This window comes from Podarcis cretensis, assembly GCF_951804945.1.
Source record: "Podarcis cretensis genome assembly, chromosome: 14".
In the NCBI taxonomy this organism is placed as follows: domain Eukaryota; kingdom Metazoa; phylum Chordata; class Lepidosauria; order Squamata; family Lacertidae; genus Podarcis; species Podarcis cretensis.
The window spans coordinates 23,692,653-23,710,633 of record NC_137183.1 but is presented as its reverse complement, the minus strand read 5'-3'; the positions used below and the strand labels follow the sequence as shown (position 1 = coordinate 23,710,633).

Sequence of the window (17,981 nt, the reverse complement as noted above, 5' to 3'; positions counted from 1 at the left end):
ACTATTCTCTGTGCTTGACCCTCTGGCTTGTTGAAATTATGCTGCTCCTTGAACCCTGCACTCTTGGCTAAGTGTTTTGTTAAAAGGCTCTTTCCTCCCTCCTTGGCCTGAAATCCTTGACCAAGGGTGAAGAACCTTCTTGGCTCTACAGGTCAGAACCTTAGTGACCTGTCAGTCGCACGATGTCATAATGGTGCTACATGATTGACAGGTGGGTGGTCCAGCTGGGTGAAAATATCACTCCAAGCTGTTCTGAGCTCTGACTGGGCCAGTGAGTGGCTGGCCAGTGGCCGGTAGGACAGAAAGCCTTGTTGATTTGTTCCATAACATTCAGTGGAAGCTGAGACAGAATGCAGGCTGAGGTGTTGTCCCTACTCCCTTTCTACAAGTGTACCTTCAGCCTGCTCCACCAATAACTATGTTATCACTAAGGCTGAAAACCTGTGCTGTCCAACTATTAAGCGGGTTTGAACCCTTGCTGTGTTTAAATTAGGTGCTGGTAAACATTGTTTAAAGAATTAAACACTAAAGAAATCAATCATAATTCAATTTCTTATTATTATTATTTTTAGCGTGTATTTGATGATGAATGACAAGATGTACTTTCACAAGCGACTGAAACATATAACCAAAAAAAGCACAATACATTCCCTCTTTTCCTTAATGGCATAGGCTAAATTATCCATTACATGCGGAGGCAGCATAAAAGCCATTCTGAACATTGAGCGGTGGATCAAAGAGAGGGGCGATAACTTGTCCACAGGAGAAAGCCACACCTCTCAAAGTCTGAGAACAAGGATAAGCAGTCTGCATTTTAACTACCTCTCCTGGACTTAAAACAGTCTGCCAAGTCTCCTACTGCGGCGAGTGTCAAATACTAGCTACAAAGATCTTCTTTGCCCACTTTGCTTTTCTATTACAAATGACATTTTCCTCACCAGTTTCAGGTGAATTGAAGTGAGCTGTGTGTTTTTTAAAAAAGAAGGAGGAGGAGGAAAGAAAGAAGCAAATTAAATTCTACTCAGCTCCTCCTGGAACAGAAAGTAGAGAGAATGGATTTCCAGAACATTCTGTGGTACCTCAAAACTTACTTAGCCCTGTCCAGCCCGTCAGAGCTCTAGTTCCCAGAGCAGTTTAATAGTCAATCCCTCTTTCCAAGAAACTCTGGGAATTATAGCTCTTTGAGAAGAATAGGAGATCTCCATTAACTTATCCAACTACAGTTAATGGCATTCTTAGGGGGAAGCCATGACTGTTTAAAGTAGTATGATACTGCTTTAAATAAATAGTGCAAATGGGGCCTGATTGACCCTACTGTTCCAACAATGACATGTCTGCCCTTCTCTGCTTCCTTGGTCAGCAGAGCCACACCCTCTCTCTTTTTGCACATCGCTAGGCCTCTGGAAGACCAAGCTCCTCACTCCACCACCTGACCATGCCAGGAAACATGGATTGGAAGAACACTCTCTCCAGGTCATGCCCCAGACCAGTCCAAATGGATGAGGTGTGGAGGTGGAGGAGCCTCTCATGTCAGAGCAGGTGAGCAAACTCAAGTGAATCATCAGGGGTATGGCAGTATCGGGGCTGGGGCTGGGGAGAGCAGCTTGAGAGATTTCCAGGGCCAAAACGTTGAAAGCTCTGGCCTGATCGCTTTTGACAAGCTCATTGTGGCCCTCTCTCAATTGGAACCATTTGTGGTGCTGTATTAACGCAATGAAACCTATCCCCCAGCAAAAACAGAACCCGAAAGGTTGACACAAGAGCTGAAGGCCAAGTGAAACCAGATCTGTTTGGCGATCTCTTAAAGAAGATGGAAAGCTAATAAAACACAGCTTTTCCTTTTCTTGCTCTCCCCCCTCCCTTTTATGCCACATATTGACTATCATTCTCCACCAGGTAGAAGAGAATAACAATGTCAATCCAAAACTAATTGACTCCATCCCTTTCTGCTCTGTCATGGGCAGCATTTTTCTCTGAGGGTAAAGATGTGTTAGGAAACAACCATTTCATGACCCGCCTCTAAATGTTCTGCATTCCCCGTCACTCCAATATATGGAGAGGAGGCTGATATTTAATGAACGGAGTCTGAGCAGCAGTTCTGTTGGATTTCAGCCAACTTGGGGGTGTTGACTGACCTCACTGATTCCGATTAGGCTGTGTGTCTGGAATTGCCATTACTGCGGCCCTTACAAAATCTCCATTACCCTGGATATCTGTTTAAAACTTGATCTCGTACTACCTCTTGATGTAATTCCTGCATGGGAGTATGTCCCCAGAGGGTGCTTCTCATTACTGCTGGTGGTAATCTTATGGTTTGGGTGCTGGGTGAGATTATAACTCCTGTAACTGGCAGCATACATCTGATATATATTATCTGTGAGAGCAGCACAGCATTCCTGCGAAGTATACAATAATCCCAAACATTATGCAGTAGTGTGTGTGTGTGTGTGTGTGTGTGTATTTCTTACAACCTGGTAGAACCTCTACCTAAACCAGTTTGGTTTGGTGACTAGAGTGTCAGATCAGGATTTGGTAGACCAGAGTTCAAATGCCCACTGAGCCATGAAACTCACTAGGTGACCTTGGGCCAGTCACTGCCTCTCAGCCTAAACCACCTCACAGAGTTGCTGTGGAGAAAAAGGAGGGATTGCAGTGCAGTGCAATTTAAAAAAAAATCCACCATTTTCTTACAAGTAAAACTGGAAAAACACGCCTTGATTAAATTTTGGTAGGGCTTTCAAGGCCACAAAAAATGACCTTAAGATGCATCCCACCAGCTGCCAATTGCTCTCCTTCAGCCAAAATGGACTTTCGGTGACAGATTTTTGAAAAGCCAGTCATGGCACTACAATGGTACCTCGGGTTAAGAACTTAATTCATTCTGGAGGTCCGTTCTTAACCTGAAACTGTTCTTAACGTGAGGTACCACTTTAGCTAATGGGGCCTCCCGCTGCCGCCGCGCAATTTCTGTTCTCATCCTGAAGCAAAGTTCTTAACCTGAGGTACTATTTCTGGGTTAGCAGAGTCTGTAACCTGAAGCGTATGTAACCTGAAGTGTCTGTAACCAGAGGTACCACTGTACAAACTGGATAGAGCAAAAATCAGCCTGCAGCTCTGAGCTATCTGGAACTCTGCAGCAAATACTTTTAAAACTCGCATCCCTATTGCTTTCAAACATGTGCCTCAAAGCTTGTTGTAATTTAGCTTCTACACACCTCAGGAGGGGGGGGAATCACACAGGGTTGGGGGAGATTGCTTCATTCTTTTGAATTTCTTTTCCTTTCTTTCTGTTTTTTTTTAATGGCCTAACTTCTAAAGGAGCAGGTGGAAAGCAGGCTAAACAGACCTCCAAGGTCAACATGGCAGAATTTCAGAGTCCAGTTAACTCATTAAGTTTAAGTGGAAAATAGGGGATGAAAGCTTCGTTTAGGAAGAATTAAGGAAATACCTAGGAATGGGTTTACAAAGTGAAATATTTTCTCTCAAAGCCAAAAGGTTAGCAGGTTGGTCTCTCTCATCTGTGACTGATTAAATGTGTTTGAGGGGACAGGTGGCTTTAGGAAATGTAATACTTAAAGAGCTTTTAAAATATTTTCGGCACTTTGGCCAGGTTATTGGATTCATTCTTGCCAACTCAGCAAGACGGTGTCTTGAAAAGCACCACCACCCAGCACTCATAGCTGCAGTGCTTTCTCAAAACTATCTCCTTATCAAAAGTCTACAGTGCCTAGGTCAATGCTAAGGCATGGCAAATCTGACTGCTGCTTACTAACATTTATGGAAGCATTTACCATTCACAATAGTTTAACTTGGAATGGGGAAGAATTTTGGTTGTACTGTGACCTTACCTAATCCCAAAAGCAATACATGGGAACTGAAACACATCTTTCCGTCAAAATTCACACTTCTCCTGACTCTGAGATATAATTCAAGCAAATAAATGGATACAATAATGTGTCTATTAGGTAAAGGTGTGCATTTTTATAAGTGAAAATAACGTAGCAAAATACACTGTATTAGGGGAAATTGCTAGCAAAAATTTGCACATTATTATTCTTGTTTATAAAACCCAATTAAAAAGAAGAAGGAATGTGCACTAAAATGGTGGCAGATGTTTCTTGTTTCTTTTTACAATGAGATAGGGAGAGAAAACGAAATTGACGGTTTCACCCATCCCTAAGTTTAACTCATTGGAAGGGTTGGTTCTGCTGACTTAGGCATAGCTTCATGGCAGTAAGTCCAACAGGCAATAAAGGAAGCCCGTTTCCAAGTAGGACTGAAGCGAATTTGCTCCCATTAAGCCAGGTAAAGGTAAAGGGCTCCCTTACCATTAGGTCCAGTCGTGGCCGACTCTGGGGTTGCGGCGCTCATCTCGCTTTATTGGCCGAGGGAGCTGGTACATAGCTTTCAGATCATGTGGCCAGCATGACTAAGCCGCTTCTGGCGAGCCAGAGCAGCTCATGGAAACGCCATTTACTTTCCCGCTGGAGCGGTACCTATTTATCTACTTGCACTTTGATGTGCTTTCGAACTGCTAGGTTGGCAGGAGCAGGGATCGAGCAACGGGAGCTCACCCCGTCACAGGGATTCGAACTGCCAACCTTCTGATCAGCAAGCCCTAGGCTCTGTGGTTTAACCCACAGCGCCACCTGTGTCCCATGTAGCCTTTCAATATTTGTCATCTGCATCTAACAGCTCCTGCAATTCAGTTTCAATATTTGATAATGATATTTGACAGCCAACATGTGATGCTGTCTCAGATTTGACAGTATTTGAAAGCTGGCATTCAGTAATAATGGTTGCTGGCATGCAATGGCTAGAAGAGATGTAAAACTTATACCTCACTTTTCTATTAAAAGAAACTCAACGCGGGCTACAATGCAAAACAACAAAGACATACTTTAAAACATAGCAACTGCACATTCAATATAACAATATCAAGACCAGTAGGAATGTGCCATGCCATTGATCCATATAGCTCAATATTGTCTACAATGACTGGTAACAGCTCTCCAGGCTTTCAGCCAGGGAATTTTCCCCAGCCCTACCTGGAGAAGGAACCTGGGATGTTGTAGAAGGTCTACTACTGAACTACAGCCCTTCCCTGATAATGCCTCCCAGTGGCTGGTCCTCTTGCTGTCCCCAGCAGTCTAGTTTAAAGGTTGCCAAGTGATTTCACTGGGAGATGCTGACTAGTTGAAGAGGTGACTTTTTGTGGATGTCTGCTCAGAAATAAGCCCCATGGAGTACAATGAGGCTTACTGTAGCAAGTTTGCACAGGGAACCGGTGTGTGTGTAGATACGATTTGCAATATCTGCATTTTTGGGCCAAATACAGATTACATAGGGACGCGGGTGGCCCTGTGGGTTAAACCAGAGAGCCTAGGACTTGCCGATCAGAAGGTCAGCGGTTCGAATCCCCACAATGGGGTGAGCTCCTGTTGCTCGGTCCCAGCTCCTGCGAAGCTAGCAGTTCAAAAGCACGTCAAAGTGCAAGTAGATAAATAGGTACCGCTCTGGCGGGAAGGTAAGCGGCGTTTCCGTGCGCTGCTCTGGTTCGCCAGAAGCGGCTTAGTCACGCTGGCCACATGACCTGGAAGCTGTACAACGGCTCCCTTGGCCAATAAAGCAGGATAAGCGCCGCAACTCCAGAGTCAATCACGACTGGACCTAATGGTCAGGGGTCCCTTTACCTTTACATTACAGATCACATGGCATACACTCTATGCATAGTTCCCCATGCAAGCATTTTATTGTACGCATGAAGAGTAAGCACATGCAGAAGACAGGGCCTGTGTGTGTCTCCTTCTCCTTCCATGGCATGCATTGAGGGAAAAGACTGCAGGCAACATTCTGATGTGGCATGGCAGCAGTACATACATCCAGCTTTGCCACCCATAGCATAATTAGAAATTACACATCTTAATTAGAGATGTGAAATACATTTGTGCAGAATAATAACCCAGTCCAGTGCTCCTGAACTGACAGGTTGGGATAGAACTCCCAGCTGGGTGATGCACTTCTATGGATTTTGCAATGCATTTTTTGTTTTTCAAGATGTGCACACAAAAATTTGCATTTTACGGAAAAGCAATCCTTTTTGCAATAGCCTTAACTGGTATGGAGTACCATCATTCTTTTTTTGCTGGTACCCAGGACACTTTGATCAGGATACAAGTACAGGCACCTCATTTTTTACACACACACCGCCAAAAAAAAAAAAAGGACATATAAAATATTAATATTATTGGTGAATGTATTGAAAAGTTCACTGTCTTAATTAGCACCCAAAAACACATCAAGGAGACTCTCAAATCAAGACTCAAACAGTAACTTGAGTATAAAAAACAAACCCCAAAGTCTTGTCTGTCTTAAGCTACTCCTTTATTGGTGATACTGATGCTCTAACCTCAGAATGTGGACAGATATTTTTCTCACAGAGGGATTCCTGGCCCCCCTCCACCCACTGGAAACTTTCACAGCACTGGATTACATTTTGATTTACGAGATTTTGCTAAGATGTGAATTAGCTTTCCTTACCTTTTGTAAAGCTATGCTTTACCACTCTGCACTGTTAAGGCAAAGGAACTGATTCTCCATGAAAGGGAGCCACACATCATCACACAAAAGTTGGGCTCATTGAGTTTCTCGGAAACCGCTTTAAATCTCTCATAGGCTTATAAAACCATAGAAACGCAAGGAATTGTGGATCTTTTGTGCTGAGTTGCATTACTTTGATTGAGCATGATTTTTTTTTAAAAAAAAAACACATTTGCTTCACTACTATTAAAAAAAAAAGACAAAAATAGTCAGAAACAAATTTGCAGAGAGTAGGCTTACGTCAGCAGCATATGCATGAAAACTAGAGTAATATAGAGAAGACTTTAAGCCTGTGGTGAAATAATCCTCTGGAAGCTGTTTGTCTTACATGTTGATTGCATGCAGACACAAGAAGTTGCTGCTTGAGGCCATACTGTACCATGAGTTATGTGTTACTTAAGTTGTGCAAATATTCTGCACGCCACATGTGTGTCTTTTATCAAATTGCTAAAATATATGGAAATTCCACCATAAACACAAGTCTCCAAATTATATAAATACTTAAATTGAACTCTGAGCCGCATAATTATTTGACCTGTCCACATTCACACTGCTACATGGGTTTTGTAGTCTATTTCAAACTCGCAGGGCGATATTACATTTGGAGAATACATGTGACAAGTGGGATCTGTAGCAAAATGTTGCAGTGTGTACCTCAAACCCCTAAAGGAGTTCTCCTGTTCCAGGTTCCAGCCAGCTGGCTATGTCCTCCTCTCAGCTATTATAAGATACAAGAGGTTCAAGCAGCCTCATTCATTATTTTCCCCCATTTCCAGTTGACACTCAACTTTCCAGGGGACCTGGAGGCCACTGAGCATGCTCAGACCTCCTTGTGACAACTCAACCCCCTGGCTGAGCTTTCTGATTGGCCAGAGGCCCCTCATGGCCATTCCACCACTATATAGCAGGAAACCTGTACTGACAGGCCTGCAAACAACTGGAACTGGCTCTCCAGTCCTACCTGGAGATACCATGGTTTCAACCAGGGACTCTCTGCATGGCATGGTTGTATGAATGAAGTGTGCAGGCTCTATCAGAATGAACATGCATAGCAGGGTTAATAGAATCCTGGGGTCCCTCTAGACTTCTGCCTGCATTTGTTCGCGAGTTTATCCTGCCACATCAAACTGAAGAATTAATAGTGCATAAGTATAGGATTTATTAGGGATGTGGGTGGCACTGTGGGTTAAACCACAGAGCCTAGGACTTGCCGATCAGAAGGTCGGCAGTTCGAATCCCCACAATGGGGTTAGCTCCTGTTGCTCAGTCCCTGTTCCTGCCAACCTAGCAGTTCAAAAGCACGTCGAAAGTGCAAGTAGATAAATAGGTACCGCTCCGGTGGGAAGGTAAACAGCGTTTCTGTGCAATGCTCTGGTTCGCCAGAAGCGGCTTAGTCATGCTGGCCACATGACCCGGAAGCTGTACGCTGGCTCCCTCAGCCAATAAAGCGAGATGAACGCCGCAACCCCAGAGTAGGCCACAACTGGACCTAATGATCGGGGGTCCCTTTACCTAAAGGATTTATACCAGACCATTTACGCACCATTCTGCCTTATTAGTTGTTCTGTGATGGTTCTCTGATGTTAGCACATTATGTTCATCTGGAGAGTCACTCTTGCACTACAGAACAAAAGCAGGACAACAAAGAAGCAAAGCAACAGAACACATGAGGCAGGAAAAGATACAGAATCTCACCAGGAAGCTATGTGAAATAGGCCACTTAGAGATGAAGCAGGATGCCAACCCCCAATACCATCATGAGCAAAAAATCATAATGAATGCACAATGAAATGGGCATCTGTATGTGGTCTCTTTTATTTTTAAAAAAAGTTGATCCAGTCTGCAGCATGGCATTTGAAGCAGTCAGCTCCTTTGCAATCTGCGTGACTCTTGCCATTTGTGCTTAATGGTTCTGCTGCTGGGTAGCTGCCCATGATTTCGAGTGCAACTTCCTTCCCAAATGCTTGCAAATGTGTCCACACCCCGTTTTTGTTGCTGTTAATTCTCCGCTCCTTCCCATGCCCCCGCCTCTTAGTTGTAGTATGAGTAATCTAATTTCTCTGCACGTGTTGCTGTTTGATAGACAGGTTGCCAAGGGACATTTCATGTGTCAGCATCAGTGAAAATGACTTTTGAAGAAAGCTCACACCCTATCACTAGCGTGGAATCCAAATTGCCATAGAGCTTCTGCAGCCATGAGTACTCCACGCTTCGCTCCCAGATAATGTATTCCATTGCCTCTGGCAGAGAAAAAATCAGTGAGAATCTCTATTGAATACTGATATCAGCTGGGAAGCAGAATGCGAGAAGGGAATCCATAATTAGGAATATTCAGATTTTGTACAATCACTTTTATTAGTACCTTGAACAACAACATAGGAGTGCAGATCCGAACATTAGGGATGAATAGAGGCATCATTTTCCATTCCATCCTGTGGCAGAACTGTTTCCATTCCACTGCAGTTCACCCTCCACCAAAAGCTATATCATTTGTCTTTCTGTCTGCTGTGGCAATTTTTTGTAAGTTGCATGATTAACTATGTGGTCATTATACCGTTCCACCCCATTTCATTTCAATGCAAAGGAATAGAGGGGATGCTCATCAAATTTGCAGATTACATCAAACTTGGAAGCATTAGCAAATATCATAGAAGATAGAATCAGGATCACCTTAATAGAGTAGATAACTTGGCCAAAAGTAATCAAATGAATTTCCACAGGGATAAATGTAAGGTTCTACACTTAGGTAGAAGTGTAGGAAAGTGTATCCCTACAAGTTGAGGGATAACCAGATGCACAAATATAGGATGGGGGACACCTGGCTTGACCACATTAGGATCTTAGTAGACCATAAGCTTGTTGTTGTTGTTGTTTAGTCGTTTAGTCGTGTCCGACTCTTCGTGACCCCATGGACCAGAGAACGCCAGGCACTCCTGTCCTCCACTGCCCCCCGCAGCTTGGTCAGACTCATGCTGGTAACCTCAAAAACACTATCCAACCATCTCGTCCTCTGTCGCCCCCTTCTCCTTGTGCCCTCCATCTTTCCCAACATCAGGGTCGCTCAACATCAAAAAAACGAAGATCATGGCTACTGGTCCCATCACCTCCTGGCAAATAGAAGGGGAAGAAATGGAGGCAGTGAGAGATTTTACTTTCTTGGGCTCCATGATCACTGCAGATGGTGACAGCAGCCATGAAATTAAAAGACCATAAGCTTAGCATGAGTCAACAGTGTGATGCAGCAGGAAAAATAGCTAATGCCATTCTAGGCTGCATCTACAGAAATATAGTGTCCAGATCAAGGGAATTATTAGTTCTAGTCTATTCTGTCTTGGTCAGACCCTCCCAACCCCATAGTACTGTGCTGGGTACCACAGTTTAAGAAGGCTATTGAGCTGGAACATGTGCAGAGGAGGGCAACCAAGATGATCAAGGATCTGGAAACCAAGCCTTATGAGGAACATTTGAAGAAGTTGGCTATGTTTAACCTGGACAAGAGAAAACTGAGAGGTGATATGATAGCCATCTTCAAATAACTGAACCGCTGTCACATGGAAGAGAGAGCAAGCTTGTTTTCTGCTACACGAGAAGGGAGAACTCAAATGACAAGAACGGTGATTCCAATGCAATATTAGGAAGAACTTTATGAAGGTAAAAGCTGTTCAGCAATGGAACAGATCACCTGAGAAGGTGGTGGACTCTTCTTCATTGGAGGCTTCTAAGCAGAGGTGGGATGGCCATCTGTCAGGGATTCTTTAGCTGTGATTCCTGCATTGCAGGGAGTTGGCCTAGATGACCCTTTGGGGCCCTTCCAACTCTACAATTCTACATGCTTTAATCCCTTCATCTCTCTTCTGGCAGATGATTCCCACTTGCTTCCCCGTTTTCCACAAGTGCAAGAATGGGCTCTGTGTCCACACCCTGCTGCTATTCATCCAGGTCTGTAAGTGTAAGTCTTTCCAAAGCGATGAAGTGACTCTTTTTTATGAAAGGGGGCATACTGTTACACTTCACTGTCGACATCTGCCATTCAGCAAGCACCACCCTATAAAAGAAACCTAAAATGTTCTGTTCTTCAATTAAAGTATAAAAGCAGAGCTGTTTGGGGAGGTTTACAAGGTGGTTATTTCTATTTACCTGACAGATTTCTGCCCTGGTTGCAGCGCAGTGCCAGATTTCATTGTTTAACTGGGAACAATTGTTTTGTGAGACTGGTATCTGTGGAGAAGCAAGATATGTGCACTACATCACTGCTAAAGGTCTTCCCACCCCACCCCTCCACCCCCCAAAGCAGATACAGAGTCCGCAATCTCACAAGTAATAGAATAAACGGCTCATGGATGGTCTTTGTCGAAAGCCATTTTCTCCACATTGCAATCAGTGAGAGATGATACAGCATCCGCAAGGGTCTTGTTCTGAAGGTTTTAGAGACCAGAGGCATGTGGGAAGCAGAAGAGAATGTGCAGTACCACATCCCGCACCTGCCTATTTGAGCGTTCAGCTGAACAGGAGTTCATTTCCCTCTGGTCTGCAAAGACCTCTAGAAGAAATAAAAGACATCAGCCTGGGTTAAATATTATTTCTCATTTATTTAAAGTGTTTTTACCCTCCCACGTGGGTGGCGCTGTGGGTAAAACCTCAGCACCTAGGACTTGCCGATCGCATGGTCGGCGGTTCGAATCCCCGCAGCGGGGTAAGCTCCCGTCGTTCGGTCCCACCTCCTGCCCACCTAGCAGTTCGAAAGCACCCTTAAATGCAAGTAGATAAATAGGTACCGCTTTATAGCGGGAAGGTAAACGGCGTTTCCGTGTGCTGCTTTGGTGCCTGTTTGCCGGAGCAGCTTCGTCACGCTGGCCACGTGACCCGGAAGTGTCTGCGGATGGCGCCGGCTCACGGCCTCTAGAGCGAGATGAGCACACAACCCTAGTCTGTCAAGACTGGCCCGTACGGGCAGGGGTACCTTTACCTTTACCCTCCTCTTCAGCCAAAAAGGTTCCCAGACTGGACTACAGATGCATTTTAAGAATGATTGTTCTTCTTCTTATTATTATTATTATCATCATCATCAACTGAATGTATTGTTGTCCAATAATTTTAGATGCTCTCTAGGCAGCTCACAAACATAAAATGATAAAACACCATTTAGAACCCTCAGGGTTGCCAACTAACAGGCACGACATGAAAGGGAAAAGGTATGTGGAGGGAGGAGGGCTGAAGGGAAGGCTAAGAAGGTGTCCTCATTTCATGTTCAGAAATCTGACTGGACTGGCAATTGAATCTTACTTCAACAATGGGGATGGGCAACATCCTCCACTAGCTTAGTCCAGCTTGGGGGATGTGGGGGAGCTCTGGTGCCTCCCCTAGAGTCAAACACTTGAGGCAGCTGTCTTACTCTGTCTAATGGTAGGGCCTGCCCTGTGTCACAGTCAAGTATGGTTCAAAGATCAAGAACCATACAAATTGAGAAATAGAGCCCGTCAACAGTTTACCCCTGGGCAATATTTTTATGAACACTTTAGTATATGTATTAGTGTAAACATTACCTGGTATGGGTTTTTTTTAAGGTAAAAAGGTAAAGTCCAGTCAAATTTGACTGTGAGTGCAGCACTCATCTCCGCTTTCAGGCCAAGGGAGCTGGCATTTGTCCACAGACAGCTTTCCAGGTCATGTGGCCAGCATGACTGAACCGCTACTGGCACACGGGACATTGTGACAAGTGCCAGAGCACACGGAAATGCCGTTTACCTTCCCGCCGCAGCGGTACCTATTTATCTACTTGAACTGGAGTGTTTTCAAACAGGAGCTGGGACAGAGCAACAGGAGCTCACTCCATTGCAGGCATTCAAACTGCCAACCTTACAATTGGCAATCTCAAGAGGCTCGGTAGTTTAGACCACAGTGCCACCTAAAGTGAGTCTAGGAACTCATTCCAAGCCCCTATGCAGGTCAGATTCCTCCCACACCTGTGTCATGACCTTACTGAACAGAAGGTTACACCTGTTACACCTGTGCACTGTAGAGTTCACCTCCTTAATGCTAAGGGTGAATAATGAGTCCAGGCTAGAGATGGGCAAATCTGCCAATTTCAGTTTCTCTTTGTTTCTCTTTTTTCCCTAGTCTTCAGTTCTCCGCATTTCTATATCAGTTTGCAGGGTTTTTTGATTTAAAAGCCCTTGTGAAAATGCATCAGCATTGTAGTGCAAATTTCTCCCAATATGCACAACTTTGTATGAAGTTTTGCCTAACATTATTATTATTTTGCAAAGCAGTGTTTCCTAATATAATTCCCCTTTGCATGGCATTTTTATCCACACCTTGCTCCAGTATATGCACTGGTCTACACATTACTTGCAAAATCCAGAAAAGTGCTCATTTCAAAGGATGGTTGTGTTTCGGTTTGCACGCTGTTGTGAAAAATGTGAATTAGGTGAGTTTGCCTTTAAATGCAAATGGAATGGAATTTCTCCCCCATCCCTAATTAATGGGCAACAGGGGACGGGACCATGCCTTCTCCTCCCTCTGGTCGTGGGGAGTGTAGCCGCTGAGGATCAAGCTGGCTTTTAGCTGCAGAGCCCAATGCCGCACCCTGTTTTCTGAGGCATGCGAGAGCTTGGCCGAAAGAATATCTGGAACTGGAGGAAAGGCGGGAGGCCTCATAATATTATACAACGCATTAGAGACAATACAGCCGCCATGGCATTTCCTCTGCTCTCGTTACTCTTCCATCAAATAGTTAATTTTCTGATTGAAGCTGAGAAGAAACAGCTATTATCCAGGTGCCAATTATTGCTCTTAGCACCATGTGCATTAGAAGCTGATCCTAACAGCCTCCCTATTAAATGATATTGGACTGATAGACATAGGCCATCTAAACATTAGCCCTTTGGAAATCATGGTGCTTTTTGTCTGCCCCTCTCTTTTCTTGCCTCCCCCCCCCCACCTTTTTGGTCTTTCTTTCTTTCTTTCTTTCGTTCGTTCGTTCGTTCGTTCGTTCTTTCCAGCCTGAAATGCTGGGCTGAGCCACCACGTTTTAGTCAACATGATTCTAAGAACATTTGAAACGGCTATGTATCAGGCCAGACTATTTGCCCATCCAGCTAAGCATTGTTGACTCTGCCTGGAAGCAGCTCTCCAGAGTCTCAGGTAGACAGCATTTCCCATCGCCTGGTCCCTTTCCTTAACTGGTAATGCTAGCCATTGGACCTGGGGACCCTCTACATGCCTAGCTCAGGTGCTTGGCCTCTCCATATCTGTACCCAGTCCTTTTTTTCAAGAAAAAGAGATGCCGGAACTCACCGTGACCCTTGTTGACTTATAATGGCAATGGCACCCACCTGAGAGGTGCTGGAACTGAGTTCTGGCAAGTTCTGGTTGGAAAAAAGCCCTTTCCGTACCCTCTCCAACTGTCCCTATATTCCAGGGACAGCGCCGGAATTACAAAATCCATCGTGGCTTCTACAGGGAATGGAAAGGTCTTTTGGGGCCTGAGTCATTTAGGTTTTTAAACAATTACATGAGCACTAACATTATATTCAAAGTCAGGTGGTTGTTGTTGTTGTTGTTGTTGTTGTTGTTGTTGTTGTTGTTGCTGCTGCTGCTGCTGCTGTTCCTATTATTGAAAGGGAAGCCCTTCTTCAATATACAGTGGTACGTCAGGTTAAGTACTTAATTCGTTCCGGAGGTCCGTTCTTAACCTGAAACTGTTCTTAACCTGAAGCATCACTTTAGCTAATGGGGCCTCCTGCTGCTGCCGCGCTGCCAGAGCACGATTTCTGTTCTTATCCAGAAGCAAAGTTCTTAACGCGAGGTACTATTTCTGGGTAGCGGAGACTGTAACCTGAAGCGTATGTAACCTGAAGCATATGTAACCGGAGGTAGCACTGTACTCTTTCCACCATTGACTCATTCTGAGTATGCCATGATGGATTGTGTCTTCCTCATCCCCACATCCCTGCCCCGTCTGTTTCTTCATTAGGAATTCTGGGGAGAGGGAAACTGGTTTTTCACAGGAGGGCTGGTTTCACAGAAAGCTCATTGTTGATCTTTGGATGCCTCCGGGCCAACAATCTGTGCTACAAGTTACGCTGTTTTTTTCCCCTTTTTCTTTTTTTAAAGAACACACCAAAAAATAGACAAGAATATAATACTGATCCGAGCATCTGTAACTAGCTAATTAGGCCCTTGTGGGCAACGCAGCAGATAGGAAAATGGAAACAAACAAATATATCCTTGTACAATTGTACTTTAAAAGACCATCGTCACCACAAAGAGGACGCTGGTAAATTTGGGAGTGTTTTGTTCTAAAGGACCTAATTGAGGCTGGCTTCGTGGTTGCTTTTGCATTCCTCCCCACACACCCTTTTTCATCTAGAAACAGAGGATGTTTTTTGCCTCCAAACCTCAGCAACCTGTTAGAAGTTGATAATTAGTATGAGCTGTTAATCTAGTTTGGCTGTGATTAAGCTGCGATTGAACACGAGTGTGGTTCTTGTCAGTGAGCTGTGGGCCTGTAAGCCAGGGGGATGTTTAACAAGCCGCCAGTTGTCTGGGGCACCCACCGGGCATTGTGGCAACTGATCAGCATTTGAGGCACAGGGTAAGCTAGTGAACAGATCTGAAACTTTGCATCTTGGGCTGGAGGCCGAGCTCTTGGGCAGCTGGCAGTGCAGGTGAAGGGCATGTTGTTTCCATTACTGTGAGATGCTAACAAACAGGGTGAGGAAGCTGTGGCCCTCTTGTCAGGAACAGGTCAGCAATAATTCACACAGCATTAGTGAAGTTAACTCTTTATTCAAGGAAGCAAGGTCTGCTCAGGGGGCCAGGCCTAGTGAGCACAGCAACTCATCCCAGTAGATCTTGCTCCTATGAGGCAGTTGTGAGGACTGAAGATCCCATCCTTCCCACACTTGCCTAAGTCTAGGCCTTCCCCTGGTCCTTCCCAAGCAATCTGGGACTCTGCCGTGTGCCTGTCTTTGCTCCTCCCTCTTCATACCTCTTCTGGTTCTGGGAGACCATGGGGGAGAGGAATGGGTCGCAGCAGGAGGGGGAGACACCTTGGCTTCTTCACCACCCTGCCTGCTCTCTGCCTCTTGGGCCCCCCTCCTGTCCAACCTCTGCTCCTGACTCTGATTCTGCTCTCTGCCACAGACTCTTCCTGCTCACTAAACCCTGTTACCTCTTCAGCTTCCAACACCACCTATTCCTCCCAGTCTTCTCTCTCTTCTCCTGTTGACCACTCATTGTCATCCCATAACCAATCCCCTGGCTCTGAGCCTTCTTCCCGTGGAGGTTCCCTAGCTGGAGCCTCCCGCCACTCCTCTGCAACTAGCCAGCTTTCCGGGTCATGTGGCCAGCAGGACTAAACAGCTTCTGGCACAACAGAACACCATGACGGAAACCAGAGGGCACAGAAATGCCATTTACCTTCCCGCCGCAGCGGTACCTATTTATCTACTTGCACTGTGTGTGCTTTTGAACTGCTAGGTTGGCAGGAGCTGGGACAAAGCAACAGGATCTCACCCCATCACAGGGATTCGAACTGCTGACCTTCTGATCAGCAAGCCCAAGAGGCTCAGTGGTTTTGATGTTGAAGGATCTGGTGACACACCCATAATAATGAGATCATTCAAATGAACCCCCGATTAATTCAGGGGCACGTTTATATGACTGGCAGAAATGTAGATGCACAAATAAGCACATTCCCGGCACCCAGAGAAGCCCATTCATAAATGGGAAAGGATGCCAGGAAAGGAAAAACTGCAAGAATCATTTTTTTCCTGCAGTTGGAAACAAGCCTCCTGGCAAGAGACTCCAGGAAGTCAAGCTGCTTAGCTTATCAGAAAGAAGGATATAAGAGGTGGCTTGATTATGGGGTATAAGTACCTTCGCTAAAGGGCCCTTCAAGCAGGAGCGGAAAGCTGCTGATAGCACGAATCAAGGGACAAATTCAAATGAGAAATAAGGCAGGGCTGAAAATCAGCAGGGAGGAACCACAGGAATGGGCTTCAGAGGGGAGGAAGGACGACTTGCTGTCATTTACAGTGCATTTCTCACATCGAGATTATTTGTCCTCCCATAAAATCAGCTTCATCAATCCAGTCATATATAAGCAGGTTAAAAAAAAAGAGAGAGAAAGCACTTGCTGGGTCAAGTCCATGACTCATCTAGTCCAGGCAAGTCCAACTCCCAAGAGACTGCGATCTACTCCCATTATTAAAAAAAACTGGCAGTGATCTACCCAAGATGGCGACTAACTGCCCAGAGCTGTTGGGCTTTTGGGGGGCAGGGGAGTAGCTATCTCCTCTGGTATGGGGCCACCAACATGATCCTTGCGTGGGGGCCACCGCCACTGACGCGATCCTCAAGTGGGGGCCACCAACGCTGTGATCCCCCCCTTAGGCATGACACCTGAGGCGCACCCCCATGGGGGGAACCAAAGTTGTTGAGCTTTTGCGGAGAGAGAGGCCTCAATTTTTCCACTTTTGTGGGGGGAGTGATCACTTCCTGTCATCCCATGATCTACTTGAAACACCCAGTGATCTACCAGTAGATCATGATCCACCTGTTGGACATTCCTTCTAGTCCAACATCCAGATCTCTCCATGACCAAGCCATTTTCTGTGAAAGGCAGAAAGCCGTTTTCTGCAGGCAGCATCTGAGCCCGATAGTATTCTGCGCACTTGTGATTCCCAGCCACTGCCGTTCAGAAGCATAACGCCTCTGAGAGTGTAGAGAGAACATGGCCATTGTGGCTAGTTCCTTATTTGCCAGGAATTTGCCCAGTCCTCTTATAAAGCCATCCAAGTTGGTGGTCATCACTACTTCTTGAGGGAACAAATTCTATAATTTAACTCTGCACTGTAATTTATTTTGCCTGTCCTGAATTGCACAGCATTCAGTTTCTTTGGGTGTCTATGAGTTCTGATGTTATGAGAGAGAAGCATTTTTCTCTGTCCATTTTCCTCACACCATGCATGATTTTATAAAACCTCTATAACGCATCCTCTCGCTCACCTTTGTGCCGTATGCATTTCTTCATAGGAAAAATGCTCCACTATAGGGATGACTTGGATTCACTTAAATGACTGGGTGGGCAGTGGCGAGCAAGAGGCAAGTTCCTCTGCCGCCTGAGGCCACCACCAAACTCTGCCTAATGGGTGAGATGGTCTTGGCCATCCCTGTCATTCTTTCGGTGTGGACTAAAGACCTCCCTCTTTCAACAAGCTCTTTCCTGGCCTACGTCTGTATTGGAATTGTATTTAACTGTCTTTGGATGTTTCCGTTGTGTGTTTGCCAGTCTGCACTTGTTCACGTGGAAGGATGGAATATATATATGTGTGTATATATATATATATATATATATATATATATATATAAATTTA

At 45.1% G+C, this 17,981-nt stretch overlaps 2 long non-coding RNA genes across 3 annotated transcripts; both read left to right on the top strand.

The window, feature by feature from the left end:
• Positions 1 to 258: 258 nt before the first annotated feature.
• LOC307203552 lies at positions 259 to 994 on the top strand. The gene is made up of 3 exons (XR_013833284.1): positions 259 to 461; positions 673 to 863; positions 942 to 994. It is a non-coding gene; the product is annotated as an uncharacterized lncRNA (long non-coding RNA).
• LOC307203538 lies at positions 990 to 11,060 on the top strand. 2 transcript variants are annotated; one of them, XR_013833268.1, is made up of 4 exons: positions 990 to 1,075; positions 1,397 to 1,539; positions 10,462 to 10,539; positions 10,745 to 11,060. It is a non-coding gene; the product is annotated as an uncharacterized lncRNA (long non-coding RNA). The 2 variants fall into 2 exon arrangements; XR_013833269.1 differs by having other exon boundaries at positions 10,462 to 11,060.
• The last annotated feature ends 6,921 nt before the right edge of the window (positions 11,061 to 17,981 follow it).